At 40.7% G+C, this 18,432-nt stretch overlaps 1 pseudogene; it reads left to right on the top strand.

Annotated features, from left to right (window-relative positions):
* Positions 1–1,051: 1,051 nt before the first annotated feature.
* On the top strand, positions 1,052–3,152 carry LOC140611717 (RNA-binding motif, single-stranded-interacting protein 2-like; annotated as a pseudogene).
* Positions 3,153–18,432: the final 15,280 nt, after the last annotated feature.

Raw genomic sequence — 18,432 nt, 5'->3', positions numbered from 1 at the left:
TACATTTACAATGACATTTAAAAGAATGAAATACTTGGGAAAGCTTTTAACACAAATATAAGGCATCTACATGGAAAACTACAAAATATCATTGAAAGATATTTTGAAAGACCTAAATAAATAGAAAGACATCCTGTATCATTGATTGGAAGATTTTGTATTGTTAGAATGGCAATACTCCCCAAATTGACCTACAGATTTAAAGCAGTCTCTATCAAATACCAAGTTACCTTTCTAGTAAAATTAACAAGCTTATCCATATGGAAACAATATAGTTATTATTGTCTTATATTCATGGAAAATTACAGAAACCAGACTGGCCAAAGTAATCTCAAAAAAAGAAAAAAATTGAATGACTTCTGCTTCCCAATTTCAAAACTTGCTACAAAGCTACAATATTCAAGAGTGTGTGGTACTGACATAAGGACAGACATATACACTAATGGAATACAACTGAAAGTCTAGAAATAATCATTCACATTTGTGATCAGTTGCTTCAATCAATGTTCCAACACAACTTGACGAGGAAAGAACATTTTTTTTTTTTAATGGGGCAACTGGATAGCCACATGCAAAAGAATGAATCTGGATCCATAACTCACACCATTTACAAAATGAACTCAAAATGAATCAAGGTACTAAATTCAAGCACTTAAAACTATGAAATTCTGGGGGAAAAAAACATAGGCATAAATTTTCATGAGTGTGAATTAGGCAAAGGTTTCTTAGTCGTGACAGCAAAAACACAAGCAAAAATTTTAAAAAGTATATTGGACATCATCACAACTTTAAATTTTGTGCTTCTAAAGACACTACCAAGAAGGTGAAAAGTCAAACCAAGAGTAGGAGAAAACATTTGCAAACCATATATCTAATAACGAGCTCTTACCCAAAATATGTTTTTTTTTAAATCTTTACAACTCAACAATAAAAAGACAAATAACCCAATTTAAAAATGGGCAAAAAATCTGAATAGACAGTTCTTCAAAGAAGATATTTAAATGGCCGCTATACACATGAAAAGGTTCAGCTCCCTTACATTAAAGAGAAAATGATATTATCAGTGCCTTGTAGGCCTGGGATTTCAACCTGTGGCTGTTAACAAAAACAAGAAGCCATATGTGTCATTGTCCCAGCAGATGGCATCACCTCATCCAAGCAATAGTACCCTTAGCAGCAGCAGTGGGACCAATGGAAATGATCAGCTGAGCAAAATCAACTTCTATATCCAGGGATTGCAACTAAGCACTACTGACCAAGACCCTGTCAAATTGTGCCAGTCATATGGGAAGATTGTCACCACCAAGGTGATACTGGACAAGAGCAGGAAGAAATGCAAAGGCTATGGCTTTGTGGACTTTGACAGTCCTTCAGCAGCATAGAAAGCTGTAACAGCTCTGAAAGCCAGTGGTGTACAGGCACAGATGACAAAGCAACAGGAGCAGGACCCCACAAGTTTATAAATATCAAACCTTCCACTATCAATGGATAAGCAAAAACTGAAGGGGATGCTGAAGGCCTTTGGCCAGGTTGTCTCCACTCAAATCTTCCGAGATACCAGTGGGACCAGCAGAGGGGTTGGCTTTGAAAGGATGGAGTCCGCAAAGAAGTATGAAGCCACTTTAATGGAAAGTATATTAAGACACCTTCTGGGGTCACCTATGTGGCTCAGTCAATTGGGCTTCTGCCTTCAGCTCAGGTCATAATCCCAGGGTATAAGGATTAAGCCCCATATTGGGCTCAGTGAGGAGCCTGATCCTCTCTCTCCCTGTGCCCCTTCCCCTTGCTCATGCACACATGCTCTGTCTCTCTCTCTGTCTAATAAATAAATACAATCTTAAAAAAAAAAAAAAGACATCTGCTGGAGTACCAGCTCCATTTGATCCCTTGCTTTGCAAATTTGCTGATGGTGGTCCAAAGAAACAACAGAACCAAGGAAAATATGTGCAAAACTGATGAGTCTAGCCAAGGAATAGCCTTGACCTATGACCCCACCACAGCTCTTCAGGATGGGTTTTACCCAGCTCTTTATAACATCATTCCCAACAGGAAGCTTGCTCAGTCTGCACAGTCCCCATATCTTCCATCTTCCGTGTGTTCGTATCAGAAAGTAACTCAGACATCTCCTCTACAAGTACTCAGCCCATCTTGGATGCACCACTAATCATACTTCATGCAGCCTTCAGGTTCAGGTCTTTTTTTTTTTTTTTTTTTTTTTTTAAATTTTAATTTTTTTTTAATTTTTATTTATTTATGATAGTCACAGAGAGAGAGAGAGAGAGGCAGAGACACAGGCAGAGGGAGAAGCAGGCTCCATGCACCGGAGCCCGACGTGGGATTCGATCCCGGGTCTCCAGGATCGCGCCCTGGGCCAAAGGCAGGCGCCAAACCGCTGCGCCACCCAGGGATCCCAGGTTCAGGTCTTCCACTAGGGATGGGTCACCCCATTTCTCTCCAGCCTGCCTCCATGATGGGACCTCTTACCTAGCAGATAGCCACCTCTCCCTCAGAAGTACAGGCCCCACATGCCTAGGGCTGCCACTATGCAGGAACTCACATCTCCCAAGACACCTCTATGCTTTCTTCCCGTGTTTCAGCTGAGAATGGCAGCCAGCAACAGCAAGTGAGATGGATGCTCCCTCAGACCACCGAGGTCTACTCTTTCCTGTTCAACAAGTAACAGTGTGGTCTATAACTGAACTCACAATGTCTCTGAGGTATGCTGGTACAAATAAGTTATTGGAGATGCTGATGCTCCCAGACTTTAGAGGTCTAACCAGGAATACAGACCATCTGTGGGTCCTGCTTAGCACTAACACTTGGCCTGGGCCTGGAAAAAGAAATCTCTGCACTCCTAACCTCTACTTATTCCTTCATTCCTGAGGGAGCCTAGGAAAATGGTCACTTTTTGTGTGTGCTACATTCAAAGAGATCAAAAGAACTTTTTTTTTCTTTCTTTTGGCAAAGTTTTTATATTTTGTTTTTAACTGCAGTATACTCTTCCCATATCCTCCCCAAACAAAAACAAAAACACGTGAAAAGATCCCGAACATCATTAGTTGTGAAGGAAATGCAAATCAAAAGACCAAAATGAGATACATCTTCACCCTCTTCAGGTTCGCTTCACCCAAAAATCGGGGAAATAGCATTGTTGGCCAGGGTGTGGAGAGGCTGGAACCCTCCCTCTCTGCTGCTGAGGGTGTTATACATGGTGCAGCCACTGTGGAAACAGTCTAGCAGTTCCTCAAAAAGTTAAACGTAGAATTAACATATGACCCAGCAATTCTACTCCCGGGCATATACCCAAAAGAACTGGAAATAGCCAACTGTTCCTCAGAAAAGTAAACATAGAGTGACTATGTGACCCAGCAATTCCACTTCGAGGTATATGCCCCCAAAATGAAAACATGTACTCACAAAAACTTGTACGTGAATGTTCATAGCAGCTTCCTCCATAAGATCTGAAAGGTGGAAGCAGCTCAAATGCCCATAACTCATGAGTGGGTGGGTAATGTGTGTATGGAATGGATAAATTATATCTATACAATGAAATATTGTATAACTGAGAAAAGGGGGAAATGCTGATACACCCTTTAACAAGGATGGACCCTGAAAACATTATGCCAAGTGAAAGAAGCCAGACACAGAAGACCAAATATTATATGATGTCATTTATATGAAATATCCAGAACAGGCATATCTATAGAAGCAAAATGATTTAGTTAGATTTACTTAGATTTGGTGGTCGTTGGGGGAATAGAGCTGTAATAGCTAAGGGGTGAGGAGTTTCTCTTTGAGATGATGAAAGTGTTCTAAAATTCCTGTGGTGACAGTTGCACATATCTGAGAATATATCAAAAACCATTGAAATGTACAGTTGAAATTGGCGAGTTACAAGGCACATGAATTGTATTTCAATAACGTGTTATAAAAAGAAAAGCAATAAGACATTAAGTTGAAAACAATAATGCTTCTATAGATATGCCTGTTCTGGATATTTCATATAAATGACATCATATAATATTTAATAAACTTACTCAGTAGCTTCTATTTTCATACGTTTTTATAAAATTACTCAGTAACTTACCTTCTTTGTTCAACATTACATCCTTGTCATTGGACCGATAAATAGACCTCTGTTGATGCTGCTCTTTTTAAATACTATTATAGTATTGACTATTTCATGCTAGAATGTACTATATTTTTTTTTTGCCATCCTCCTTATCAGAGGATGTTTGTTTTGTTTCTAGTTCTTTTACTTTTGCTGCAATAAATATCCTTGTACATTAAAGAAAATTTATTTTATAAAGAACTGAATCTGTAAAGACACCAAGATAGCTTGGTAAGGAGAATCACAGTGTCCTTTCCAGAGAATTTGTGAGAGAAGTATTTTCCATGTATCTGGTGACATTTAGATTCAGCCTTCTAAAGTGATAGATAGGATGGATGGCCCTGGTGTGAATCGTTGAGTTTCCTTCCTGATATATACATTATTCAGCAAGACATTTCTGCCCCCATTCCTCTACTACCTTCCCATTGGGGTAACTGCTCACTGTCATTTAACTGTTCAAAAGCGTTCCCTTTGGTGAAATGAGGTAAGTATATACTTTCATTTCCACACTGTGGGATTTAATTAGCTAATGATGGAGAAATCTTTGGATGAAGAGTGCAGTGGAAGTTCAAAGTAATATTGTTATTATGTTTAGGTATATTTTCAATTTATAAAGTCATATATTCTCATTCATATGGTCAGATATATGACTCTGGGCATGCGTTACTTCCAGGGGGGGAAAATAAAAGCCAACTCTTCAGAGATCCAGCACAAAGATATATTTTCCTGTGATCTTCAAGTGGTGCCCGTGTTTGCGACCTCTCTCAACTCAACATTAATGGTAATGGCCTCCATTTGTGCCCCTGCAGAATGTAATCTATTTAATTAAAGTTCCAAAAATGACCCTGACTTTCAGTCCTGCTCTGGCTGGTGATACAGCTGTGCTGGATGTGTCCTGGATCTGTAAATAAAATACTGATTCTAGTCACTTCTACAGAATGCATTTTGATACTGGGGGCTTTTTCAGTGCTGGCCCCATTAAGTTACGTATCTCTAAGGGAAAGCAGGGTAACAGTTAAGGCAAAAAGGCAGTCCACAGCTAACACTGGTAATTTCTTTAAAAAAATGCTTTGGCCCTCTCCTAATTTGTGAAGGTAACCTTACACAGCAATCAGACAGATTAAACACCATGTCATGTTGACTCTGAAATGAAGACAAAAGTCTTGGAATTCTAAAAAAACATCTTCTCATGCAGCACGTCTCTACAATCGATACACTCTACTGATAGTATTTTAGGACACCTGAGATGGCTAGGACAGACTGGGTCTCAAAGGGACCTTTGGCTGACCACTTGAGGACTTCTCCATCTTGGCTTTTCCACGGGAATTGACCCATGTTATCTGCTTAGTAAGTATTCTGATTGAAAAATGAATGTACTTCTAGATGACACTTAAAATCATGGTACTGGTAGTTTGTTCTGACCATAATTTTTTTTTTTACTTACTTACTTATTTACTTATATTATATATATGTATATATATACATACATATATATATATATATAATTGAAGTTCGATTTGCCAACATATATTGTAACACTCAGTGCTCTTCCCATCAAGTGCCCTCCTCAATGCCCCATCTGCATCACCCAGTTACCTCATCCCCCCACCCACCATGACCATAATTTGTTAATCACAAGCGTTTCCCTGCTCTGGGAATTCATATGCTTTGTCTGTTGTTCTGATGTGCACGTGGTTGGCAGAGTAATAGTTCCCCCAAAAGATGTCCACAGCCTAATCCCCAGAACCTATGACTCTCTTTCTATCATGGCAAAGGAGAATTAAAGTTGCAGATGGAATTAAGGTTGCTAATCAGCTGAGTTTAAAATGGGGAGATTAACTACCTGAGTGAGCTCAATGTAATAATCATAAGGGGCTTTAACGGTAGGAAAAAAAAGACAAAAAAAAGGAGGTCACAGTGAGGTAGTGTGAGTTTTACTTGCTGTCACTGGCTTTGAAGACTAGGAGAAAGGGGCCATGGAATGCTGGCAGCTCCAGAACTGGGAAAAGGCAAGAAATGGATTTTCTTCTAGAGTCTGCAGACAGGACATAATCCTGCAGACACCTTGATTTTAGCCCAGGGAGACTCTTGTCAGACTTCTGACCTGCAAAGCTGTGAAATAAAAAACTTTTGTTGTTTTAAGCCAGCAAGTTCATGGTCATTACAGCAGCACACAGAAAATAAATACAGTTCCATTTTTCTTGTTGACTCACTAGAGTTCCTTGTATATTCTAGTTTCTGACCCATGCTTTACTTTTCCATATTAAAAGTATCTTCTTACTTTTTTTTTAAGATTTTATTTATTTATTCATGAGAATACACAGAGAGGAGAGAGAAGCAGAGACACAGGCAGAGGGAGAAGCAGGCTCCATGCAGGGAGCCCGATGTGGGACTCGATCCAGGGTCTCCAGGATCACACCCTGGGCTGAAGGCGGCGCCAAACCGCTGAGCCACCGGGGCTGCCCTCTTCTTACTTTTTAATCTGTCACTTTTTCTATGGTGTCCTTCATTCAACAAAAATCCTTACTTTTAGGGGGGAGGAGGGTGGGGGGTAGGGGTGAATGGGTGATGGGCACTGATGGGGGCACTTGACGGGATGAGCACTGGGTGTTATTCTGTATGTTGGTAAATTGAACACCAATAAAAAATAAATTTATTATTAAAAAAATCCTCACTTTTGTGAAGTCAAATCTCTCATTTTTAGTTCTCATGGATGGTATTTTTTGGTATTTTATTTAAAACCCTTGCAGGGCACATGGGTGGCTCAGTCAGTTAAGCATCTGACTCTGGGTTTTAGCCCAGGTCATGGCCTCAGGGTTGTGAGAACAAGCCCTTTGTCGGGTACCACACTCAGCAGGGAGTCTGTGTGAGGTTCTCTCTCTCTCCCTCTTCTCCAGTCTCTCTCTCACTTTCTCTCTCAAATAAATAAAAATTTTAAAATGCTTTCTCTCCATCAAGTTCCAAAACATATTCCTTTCCTTGTTTTGTTAGTGTTATGGCTTAGCTTTTTCCATTTGGGCTTCTTATTCACAGAGAACTTTATCTTTCATATGGTGTAAAGTAGCTTTCTATTGGTTATGATACTGGCTCAGCTACTTTAACAGGGTCCAAACTATCTGTGGCTTAGGAAAGACAGAAATTTATTTCTCTCTACTAAAGGTCAAGACATCAGCAGACAATCAGACATGTAGGACCTCAATGTGTGCCCTCCATTTCAGAGTCCAAGTGGCCATTCTAGTATATGTTTTATCTCAAAAGACAAGGAGTGTTTTCCTTCTCACTCACTTTCTGATAAATGTATCCAAAGACAGAAAGTTATATTATGTTCTGCTGTAGGGTTGTCTCCAATTTTTTTTTGCTTTACGTACTTTAAATGTCATTTATTCCTGAGTATCTTATAAGTTGCTGGAGGATTTCTATTAGTCCTCTAAGTAGAGGATTATCAGTTTTTCCTGTATTTCATTACATTGCCTGCCATAGAACCATGGTTTTTGTCTTTTGTCTTTCAATGTTGTGTCATGGTATAATATTTTGGAAGGAATCTATTTATTAATTAATGATCCAAATATTAGTTTAAATTTCACTGATACCATGAAATGGTATCGATGGAAATAATTAAGCTAATCTGATAGTTACATGGAGTCTTCAAAATATGACTGCATTGATACATGGGTAAGTGATGAGACTCCTTTTTTAATTGACAGTAGGCAAGTTTCTTTTGATGCTTATTTTTGAGACTCATTTTAAGAACATAAATGCAATAAGAATAGTAGTAAATAAGAGAAAACTATGCAATTTTTCCACTTTTCCACTAAAATCTACCACAAAACTAAATAATGTTCTTTAGCACCACAGACTATAAGCAAATATCTAGGAGAAGAGGAAAGTGGGAGAAGCACAGAAAAAAACTGTGACTGTATGAGTTAAAAAGGGAGGAAGAACTCAAGCAGGCATTTCTCCAAGCAGAAATACAAACGGCAAATAAGCACATGAAAAGATGCTCAAAACACTAATCAATTAGGGAAATTCAAGTTGAAACCACAATGATATGTCTCCTCAAACCCATTATAATGGCCATTTTCAAAAACAAAACAGGGGTACCTGGGTGGCTCAGTCAGTTAAGCGTCTACCTTTGGCTCAGGTCATGATTCCAGGATCCTGGGATCCAGGCCCCCATTGGGCTCCCTGCTCATCAAGGAATCTGCTTCTCCCTCTCTCTCTGCTCCTCCTCCTGCTTGTGTGCTCTCTCTTTCTCTGTCAAATAAATAAAATCATTAAAACAAAACAAAGCAAAAGCACAGAAAATAACAAGCTTTGGCAAAATGTAGAGAAATTGGAAGCCTTGTACATTGTTGGTGAGACTGCAAAATGGTACAGAAAACATATGGCCATTCCTCAAAAAATTAGACATTCAATTACCAATTCTGCTTCTGGACACATACCCCAAATAAAAAGCTAGAGCTCAAATAGATATTTGTACACACTTGTTCATCCCAACATTATTCAAATAGCCAAATGCAGAAGCAACCCAAGGGTCCATGAATGGATGAGTGAGATGAACAAAATGTGGCTCATATCTACAATGAAAAAGTATTTATACCTGAAAAGGAATGGAATTCTAACACGTGGCTGGCTGACACTTGAGGATATTATAAGTAAACTAAAGCAGAGACAGAATGAACACTGTATGATTCCACTTAAAGAGCTATCAAATTTACAGAGGCAGAAAGCAGAATGGTGGTTGCCAGGAGCTGGGGGAAGGAGCAGTTCTGTTGAATGGGTACAGAGCTTCAAATTAGGAAGATGATAAAGTTCTGGGGCCGGGTAGGATGATGATTGGACAACAATGTGAATGTGCTCATGCCACTGAGCTACACACTTAAAAACTATTAACTTGGTATACTTTATTAATGTACAATTTACTACAGTTTTAAAGATACATTTTTAAAAAGAGAGATAAGTTGGAAAAGTGAGAAGAAATGGCCAATGATAGGATCCTATCATGTCTCACACGGTTTCATGATCTTGTCCAAAGGTGACCCTTTACAGTTAAGTAATAAGAAATGAGGCATGAGGACATATCAGTGCAGAGGGACATCCAACCCACATCAGGAACGTGGAAAGGGAGATTGGCATTGCAGAATGTAACACTTCAAAATGAATTTAGATACTGAGTTCATGGTTTAGTTTGTTTGCTTATTCATGTTTTATTTTAAGCCAGTGGCCACAGGTCTCCAGAGTGCCACTCAATCCCTAGCTTTTTTATAATTTTTGTTTAACTCCCACATGTGAAAGTCCATGGCTTTCATTGGATCCCAAAGCATTCTCTGAACCCCCAGAAACTAAAGAAATGGATCCAGTTCACGCTCACCTTTCTCAGATGAGGAAACTGACAGTAGAAGAAACATGGCTTCAAGCCCAAGGTCACAGAAATAGTTACAGTAGATCCTGCTTCTCCTTTTCACAGAGGCATTTTGAGTTTCAAGTGACTTCCCCTTTGAGAGTGTTTCCATTTTTAAGAGAGCTCTGCTTGGAACTAGCTGTCCTCAGAACAAAGGAATGGCTTGTAGGGCAACTGGCTCTGCTGGTCCTGCCTTTCGTGATTCCAGTGGGTGTCCTTTCCCGAGGGAGGGAGGGATGAGGGCGACCAAAATAGAAGCAGAGGAAGGGTACAGCCATGAGGGGCAGGGGGCAGGTGCTGGCTGTAACTTTTTGGATGGCCTTGGGTTTAAATGACTCCCCTGAGAAGGTGACAGGAACTAGAACCATTGTACTCATATCACAGAAGGATCTAGCTGCAGGGCTGGGCACAGCACAGTCCAGCTACCCCAGGGAGGACGGAGAGTGATTTGCAGCAGGAACCTTCCCAGAACAAAAGGAGAAGGAAGAAATTTGGGCTTAGCCCAATGACTACAAAGACCAAACAGGCAGTCTAATAAAGCATCAAGGCGGCCAAAGAAATTTAAGCCCTCTTCTTGGCGGGAACCAGCTCTGTGTTAGTAATAAGATCCTTTCTCAGGAAAGCAGGTGCTTTGTAGACAACTGGTCTTAATGAGTACACATCAATAGGTTTGGCTGAAAACCTCACAATACCAAAGAAAAGAATAGTTCAATCAAAGAATGAAGGTGCCATAACGGCTCAGCAAAAGAAAGCACACTGCCCAGAAGCTTTGTACTCTTGTACTAAGTCTCAAAAATGTTGTGCCAGGTGACACAATGCTCAAAAGAAGTGTTAGTTAAATTAGTAGAGTAGAATTATCAACTAATTAAATGGTGGGGCACAGTCTTTCTAGCACAAGGCAGTAGTCAGCAGCAGAGCCTATGCCAATTAGCTAGAAAGAAATGGCATTCATGGAAGGAGGAAGGTGGCAGCTCAGTCTCCCATATGTTTCGACTCTCCACAGTGTCAGTTCAGAGGATCCACTCAGTGATGGGGAGAGACATGTTTTACAAATGTGGAAGATTCCAGCAACAGCTCTTTTTCCTATACATGACTATTAATCTGCCTCTTTCAGGCAATGTAGACAGCAAATACAAGACATGCTGCTTTGTTTTTTCTTATAACTGTGAAATGAACATGCAGAAGGTCTGAGGCATAAGAATGAGACTGTTCTGACAATCACCTGTCAATTTGAATTATTTACCCAGGGAGAAATAAAAATTGTTTTCCTGTGATGTCAAATGTACAGTTTTCTGCCATTATAATTTTTTATTGTATACTGACTAGGGGCAGCCCAGGTGGCTCAGCAGTTTAGCGCCACCTTCAATCCAGGGCTTGATCCTGGAGACCCGGGATCGAGTCCCTGCATGGAGCCTGCTTCTCCCTTGGCCTGTGTCTCTGCCTCTCTCTCCCTCTCTCTCATGAATAAATAAATAAAATCTTTAAAAAAAAATTGTATACTGACTAGTGAGCTATCTGAGGACTATATATAATAATGTATAGCATGAATAAATTTTAATGGGGACTTAAAAAGATATTAAAATCTATATGGCAAAAAACCTGATAAAAATATAGACATGATTTGCATTTAACATCATATAAATGAATATTATATGAGCTGCTTGCATGAGAAGTTGCAAAAAAAATTACATGATTGACCAGTGTCCATTTGACATCAAATACAGCAATTTTATTTTTAACATCGTAAGAATAAACATACAATAAGTTCTCAAAGAGGATGCATCATAAATAATCCAATCTGGCTATTTTAACTATCAAAATAATTCAAGGTCTGGATTTTTAAAAATTATATATTCAGAGTTTTCACAGTAGAAGTAGTCATTGTTGTTAAAGACATGTTTGAAATTATAAAAAGGTGGAAAAAGAAAAATTACGTTGTACTTTTACTTTAGGACTTCTACAGGTGTCTTTGCTTATTTGGGGCACAGAGTCATAGTTTTATAGTGAAAATGATTTGGTATTCTTATTTTTTTCCTTAAATAAAAATCATCTTCCAATGCTATTATGCCCTACTTCCAACAATGACTTCTGTTATTATATATACCATACTTTCTAAATTGCAAGTTAATAGTCACACAACATTCCTACTAATTGTTTATTATTTATAATGTCATCAAAAAATACTTAGGAATCAATTTAACAAAATAAATGTAAGACTTATAGTCTGAAAATTACAAAACACAATTGAAAAAAATATTTTTAAGACCTAAATAAACGGAAAGACATCCTGTGTCATGAATTGGAAGACTCCGTATCATTAAGATGGTGATACTCCCAAACTGAGCAATAGATGCAACACAATCCTTCATGAAATCCCAGCTGCCCTTTCCACAGAAGTAGACAAAGTTGATCCTAAAGTTCACTGAACAGAAAGGACCACAGACACAATTAAGATGCTAAATCAGATGATTATTAATTAATTCCAAACACACAGTGAGACACTGTGTGGGGGGAGACAGAATAGTTCAACCTAGCATAGAGTACAAGAGAGGTGAAAGATGATCCGACCTGATTCTTGAATCTTGGGATTCCCTTCTCTCTCTCTCTCTCTCTCTCTCCTCTTCCTCTTCCTCTTCCTCCTCCCCTCCTCCCCCTCCCTCTATTCCTCCATCCCTCTCCCCACTACCTCTCTCATTCTGTCACAGGTACCAGAGTTGAGGTTGAGAAGTTAAGTCGGAAGTGCCTAGGATCAATAAATAACACGCACTGGCTCCTTTGGAACGCAGGGCAAGTACTTCTGGCATCAGCTGTACATGGCCAGCTGGCCTGCTGAAGAGCCATGGTTTTGTCTGCCTTTCTTAGCCCAAGCACCATGGGGCCACAATGAGTCCAAATGAGTGGCCAACTTAAGGATGATTAACTGTCAACTCAGAAGTGACAGGATCTATGCCTTATGACTTGGCTGCCTCATATTTTTCTTTCCATAAACAAACACTTTTGCTTCTTTCATCTTATTTATTATATATATAATATGTCTTGAATGTTACTAATATATTACCTATATTTAACATATCTGGTGAATTCTGCTCATGTTTTTCAAGCTACTTCTTTACTCATTTTCTATGTGTAGCACATCTTATGAATTTTATCTATAACTCATAAGCTGTTAGCTTATATATTAGTTATGCTTAACATGAGTTTCATCCATCCCATCTGTGATGGTTAATTTTATGTGTCAACTTAACTAGGCTAAAGGATGCCCTGATGGCTGGTAAAACATTATACCTGAATGTGTCTGCAAGACTGTCTCTGGAAAAGATGAGCATTTAAATCTGTAGACTCAGTATAAAAAAGATCCACCATCATCAGTGAGGTGGCATCATTCATTCAATTCCTTGAGGGCCAGAATAGAAATAGAATAGCATAGAAAAGGTAGAGGAAGAGTGGATTTGCTCTCTCTGCTTAGCTGGGACATCCCTCTTTGCCTTCAGATATCAATACCTGTGCTCCTGGTTCTTGGGCTTTCAGACTCAGACTGAGCCTTACACCCCCCATTCTCAGACCTTTGGGTCCAGACTGAATTGTATCAGCAGCTTTCCTGGTTCTCCAGCTTTCAGACAGCAGTTTGTAACTACATGAGCCAACTCCTATTGGCTCTGTTTCTCTGGAAAACCCTGACTAATACACCATTTGCCTTTCCGGTCTTCTGTTATGGAATTAAATATTTCATAAATAATACAACAAACTCACATTATAAAGATTGAGAAAAATTACTGGGTTTAATCAATTTTTAGGGCATTCTCATATTACTCTCTCCTTACAAAATATTATAAATTTTAGCCACTTGATCTTCCAAGCAAATGTGAACCTTTGTAAAATACTAGCTCTATCTGTTGACTGATTGTTATAGTTGAGCTCTTTTCATCCCTTGCCTCCTAATACAACTGTAACAGTGAAGAGACAGAAATGACAAGTTATTTTAACAGACAATTTAACATAAAGGATCAATAACTAGATACAAAGAATTATTAACTATGTTTTGGGGGGGGAGGAGCAAGATGGCGGAAGAGTAGGGTCTCCAAATCACCTGTCTCCACCAAACTACCTAGAAAACCTTCAAATTATCCTGAAAATCTATGAATTCGGCCTGAGATTTAAAGAGAGACCAGCTGGAAGGCAACAGTGAGAAGAGTTCGCGCTTCTATCAAGGTAGGAAGACGGGGAAAAAGAAATAAAGGAACAAAGGCCTCCGAGGGGGAGGGCCCCGCGAGGAGCCGGGCTGAGGCCGGGGCGAGTGTCCCCAGGACAGGAGAGCCCCGTCCCGGAGGAGCAGGAGCTGCACCGACCTTCCCGGGCGGAAAGGGGCTCCAGGGAGGTGGAGCAGGACCCAGGAGGGAGCAGATGCCCTCGGGCTCCCCGGGACAGTAACAGCAACTGCGCGCCCAGGAGAGTGCGCCGAGCTCCCTAAGGGCTGCAGCGCGCACGGCGGGACCCGGCGGGACCCGGAGCAGCTGAAGGGGCTCGGGCGGCAGCTCCGCGGAGGGGGCTGCGCGGCCCCGGGAGCAGCTCGGAGGGGCTCGGGCAGAGGAAGAGGCTCCGTGCGGAGGGGGCTGCGCGGTTCCAGGAGCAGCTCGGAGGGGCTCGGGCGGCGGCTCCGCGGAGGGGGCTGCGCGGCCCCGGGAGCAGCTGGGGGGGCTCGGGCAGAGGAAGAGGCTCCGTGCGGAGGGGGCTGCGCGGTTCCAGGAGCAGCTCGGAGGGGCTTGGGCGGCGGCTCCGCGGAGGGGGCTGCGCAACCCGGGAGCGCGAATCCACCAGCGCAGGCTCCGGAGCACAGGGCGCCGGGACACAGCCCAGGATCCCGCCTCCCCCGGGACAGGCAGAGGCCGGGAGGGCCCAGGACAGCGAGGACGCTCCTGCCCCAGCTGAGCACATCAGCGGCCCCGCCCCGGAGCCTCCAGGCCCTGCAGACGGAGTTCCTGCCGGAGCTGAATCCAGGTTTCCAGAGCTGCCCCGCCACTGGGGCTGTTCCTCCTGCGGCCTCACGGGGTAAACAACCCCCACCGAGCCCTGCACCAGGCAGGGGCACAGCAGCTCCCCCAACTGCTAACACCTGAAAATCAGCACAACAGGCCCCTCCCCCAGAAGACCAGCTAGACGGACAACTTCCAGGAGAAGCCAAGGGACTTAAAGTACACAGAATCAGAAGATACTCCCCCGTGGTTCTTTTTTTTTTTTTTTTGGTTTTTTTTTTTTTGTTTTTTTTTGTTTGTTTGTTTGTTTTGTTTTTTTTTTTTGTTTTGTTTTGTTTTGCTTTTTGATTTGTTTCTTTCCACCACCACCCCCTTTTTTTTTCTCCTTTCTTTTTCTCTCTCTTTTTCTTCTTTTTTTTTCTTCTTTCGTTTTTTTTCTCTTCCCTTTTTTTTCTCTTTCTCTTTTCTTTCCTTCTTTCTCTCCTCTCTTTTTCTCTTTTTCCCAATACAACTTGCTTTTGGCCACTCTGCACTGAGCAAAATGACTAGAAGGAAAACCTCACCTCAAAAGAAAGAATCAGAAACAGTCCTCTCTCCCACAGAGTTACAAAATCTGGATTACAATTCAATGTCAGAAAGCCAATTCAGAAGCACTATTATACAGCTACTGGTGGCTCTAGAAAAAAGTATAAAGGACTCAAGAGACTTCATGACTGCAGAATTTAGAGCTAATCAGGCAGAAATTAAAAATCAATTGAATGAGATGCAATCCAAACTAGAAGTCCTAACGACGAGGGTTAACGAGGTGGAAGAACGAGTGAGTGACATAGAAGACAAGTTGATAGCAAAGAGGGAAACTGAGGAAAAAAGAGACAAACAATTAAAAGACCATGAAGATAGATTAAGGGAAATAAACGACAGCCTGAGGAAGAAAAACCTACGTTTAATTGGGGTTCCCGAGGGCGCCGAAAGGGACAGAGGGCCAGAATATGTATTTGAACAAATTCTAGCTGAAAACTTTCCTAATCTGGGAAGGGAAACAGGCATTCAGATCCAGGAAATAGAGAGATCCCCCCCTAAAATCTATAAAAACCGTTCAACACCTCGACATTTAATTGTGAAGCTTGCAAATTCCAAAGATAAGGAGAAGATCCTTAAAGCAGCAAGAGACAAGAAATCCCTGACTTTTATGGGGAGGAGTATTAGGGTAACAGCAGACCTCTCCACAGAGACCTGGCAGGCCAGAAAGGGCTGGCAGGATATATTCAGGGTCCTAAATGAGAAGAACATGCAACCAAGAATCCTTTATCCAGCAAGGCTCTCATTCAAAATGGAAGGAGAGATAAAGAGCTTCCAAGACAGGCAGCAACTAAAAGAATATGTGACCACCAAACCAGCTCTGCAAGAAATTTTAAGGGGGACTCTTAAAATTCCCCTTTAAGAAGAAGTCCAGTGGAACAGTCCACAAAAACAAGGACTGAATAGATATCATGATGACACTAAACTCATATCTCTCAATAGTAACTCTGAATGTGAACGGGCTTAATGACCCCATCAAAAGGCGCAGGGTTTCAGACTGGATAAAAAAGCAGGACCCATCTATTTGCTGTCTACAAGAGACTCATATTAGACAGAAGGACACCTACAGCCTGAAAATAAAAGGTTGGAGAACCATTTACCATTCGAATGGTCCTCAAAAGAAAGCAGGGGTAGCCATCCTTATATCAGATAAACTAAAATTTACCCCAAAGACTGTAGTGAGAGATGAAGAGGGACACTATATCATACTTAAAGGATCTATTCAACAAGAGGACTTAACAATCCTCAATATATATGCTCCGAATGTGGGAGCTGCCAAATATATAAATCAATTATTAACCAAAGTGAAGAAATACTTAGATAATAATACACTTATACTTGGTGACTTCAATCTAGCTCTTTCTATACTCGATAGGTCTTCTAAGCACAACATCTCCAAAGAAACGAGAGCTTTAAATGATACACTGGACCAGATGGATTTCACAGATATCTACAGAACTTTACATCCAAACTCAACTGAATACACATTCTTCTCAAGCGCACATGGAACTTTCTCCAGAATAGACCACATATTGGGACACAAATCGGGTCTGAACCGATACCAAAAGATTGGGATTGTCCCCTGCATATTCTCGGACCATAATGCCTTGAAATTAGAACTAAATCACAACAAGAAGTTTGGAAGGACCTCAAACACGTGGAGGTTAAGGACCATCCTGCTAAAAGATAAAAGGGTCAACCAGGAAATTAAGGAAGAATTAAAAAGATTCATGGAAACTAATGAGAATGAAGATACAACCGTTCAAAATCTTTGGGATGCAGCAAAAGCAGTCCTAAGGGGGAAATACATCACAATACAAGCATCCATTCAAAAACTGGAAAGAACTCAAATACAAAAGCTAACCTTACACATAAAGGAGCTAGAGAAAAAACAGCAAATAGATCCTACACCCAAGAGAAGAAGGGAGTTAATAAAGATTCGAGCAGAACTCAACGAAATCGAGACCAGAAGAACCGTGGAACAGATCAACAGAACCAGGAGTTGGTTCTTTGAAAGAATTAATAAGATAGATAAACCATTAGCCAGCCTTATTAAAAAGAAGAGAGAAAAGACTCAAATTAATAAAATCATGAATGAGAAAGGAGAGATCACTACCAACACCAAGGAAATACAAACAATTTTAAAAACATATTATGAACAGCTATACGCCAGTAAATTAGGCAATCTAGAAGAAATGGACGCATTCCTGGAAAGCCACAAACTACCAAAACTGGAACAGGAAGAAATAGAAAACCTGAACAGGCCAATAACCAGGGAGGAAATTGAAGCAGTCATCAAAAACCTCCCAAGACACAAGAGTCCAGGGCCAGATGGATTCCCAGGGGAATTTTATCAAACGTTTAAAGAAGAAATCATACCTATTCTCCTAAAGCTGTTTGGAAAGATAGAAAGAGATGGAGTACTTCCAAATTTGTTCTATGAGGCCAGCATCACCTTAATTCCAAAGCCAGACAAAGACCCCACCAAAAAGGAGAATTACAGACCAATATCCCTGATGAACATGGATGCAAAAATTCTCAACAAGATACTGGCCAATAGGATCCAACAGTACATTAAGAAAATTATTCACCATGACCAAGTAGGATTTATCCCTGGGACACAAGGCTGGTTCAACACCCGTAAAACAATCAATGTGATTCATCATATCAGCAAGAGAAAAACCAAGAACCATATGATCCTCTCATTGGATGCAGAGAAAGCATTTGACAAAATACAGCATCCATTCCTGATCAAAACTCTTCAGAGTGTAGGGATAGAGGGAACATTCCTCGACATCTTAAAAGCCATCTATGAAAAGCCCACAGCAAATATCATTCTCAATGGGGAAGCACTAGGAGCCTTTCCCCTAAGATCAGGAACAAGACAGGGATGTCCACTCTCACCACTGCTGTTCAACATAGTACTGGAAGTCCTAGCCTCAGCAATCAGACAACAAAAAGACATTAAAGGCATTCAAATTGGCAAAGAAGAAGTCAAACTCTCCCTCTTCGCCGATGACATGATACTCTACATAGAAAACCCAAAAGTCTCCACCCCAAGATTGCTAGAACTCATACAGCAATTCGGTAGCGTGGCAGGATACAAAATCAATGCCCAGAAGTCAGTGGCATTTCTATACACTAACAATGAGACTGAAGAAAGAGAAATTAAGGAGTCAATCCCATTTACAATTGCACCCAAAAGCATAAGATACCTAGGAATAAACCTCACCAAAGATGTAAAGGATCTATACCCTCAAAACTATAGAACACTTCTGAAAGAAATTGAGGAAGACACAAAGAGATGGAAAAATATTCCATGCTCATGGATTGGCAGAATTAATATTGTGAAAATGTCAATGTTACCCAGG

Source organism: Canis lupus, chromosome 1, assembly GCF_048164855.1.
Source record: "Canis lupus baileyi chromosome 1, mCanLup2.hap1, whole genome shotgun sequence".
In the NCBI taxonomy this organism is placed as follows: Eukaryota; Metazoa; Chordata; class Mammalia; order Carnivora; family Canidae; genus Canis; species Canis lupus.
This window is presented reverse-complemented; position numbering and strand designations above follow the sequence as displayed.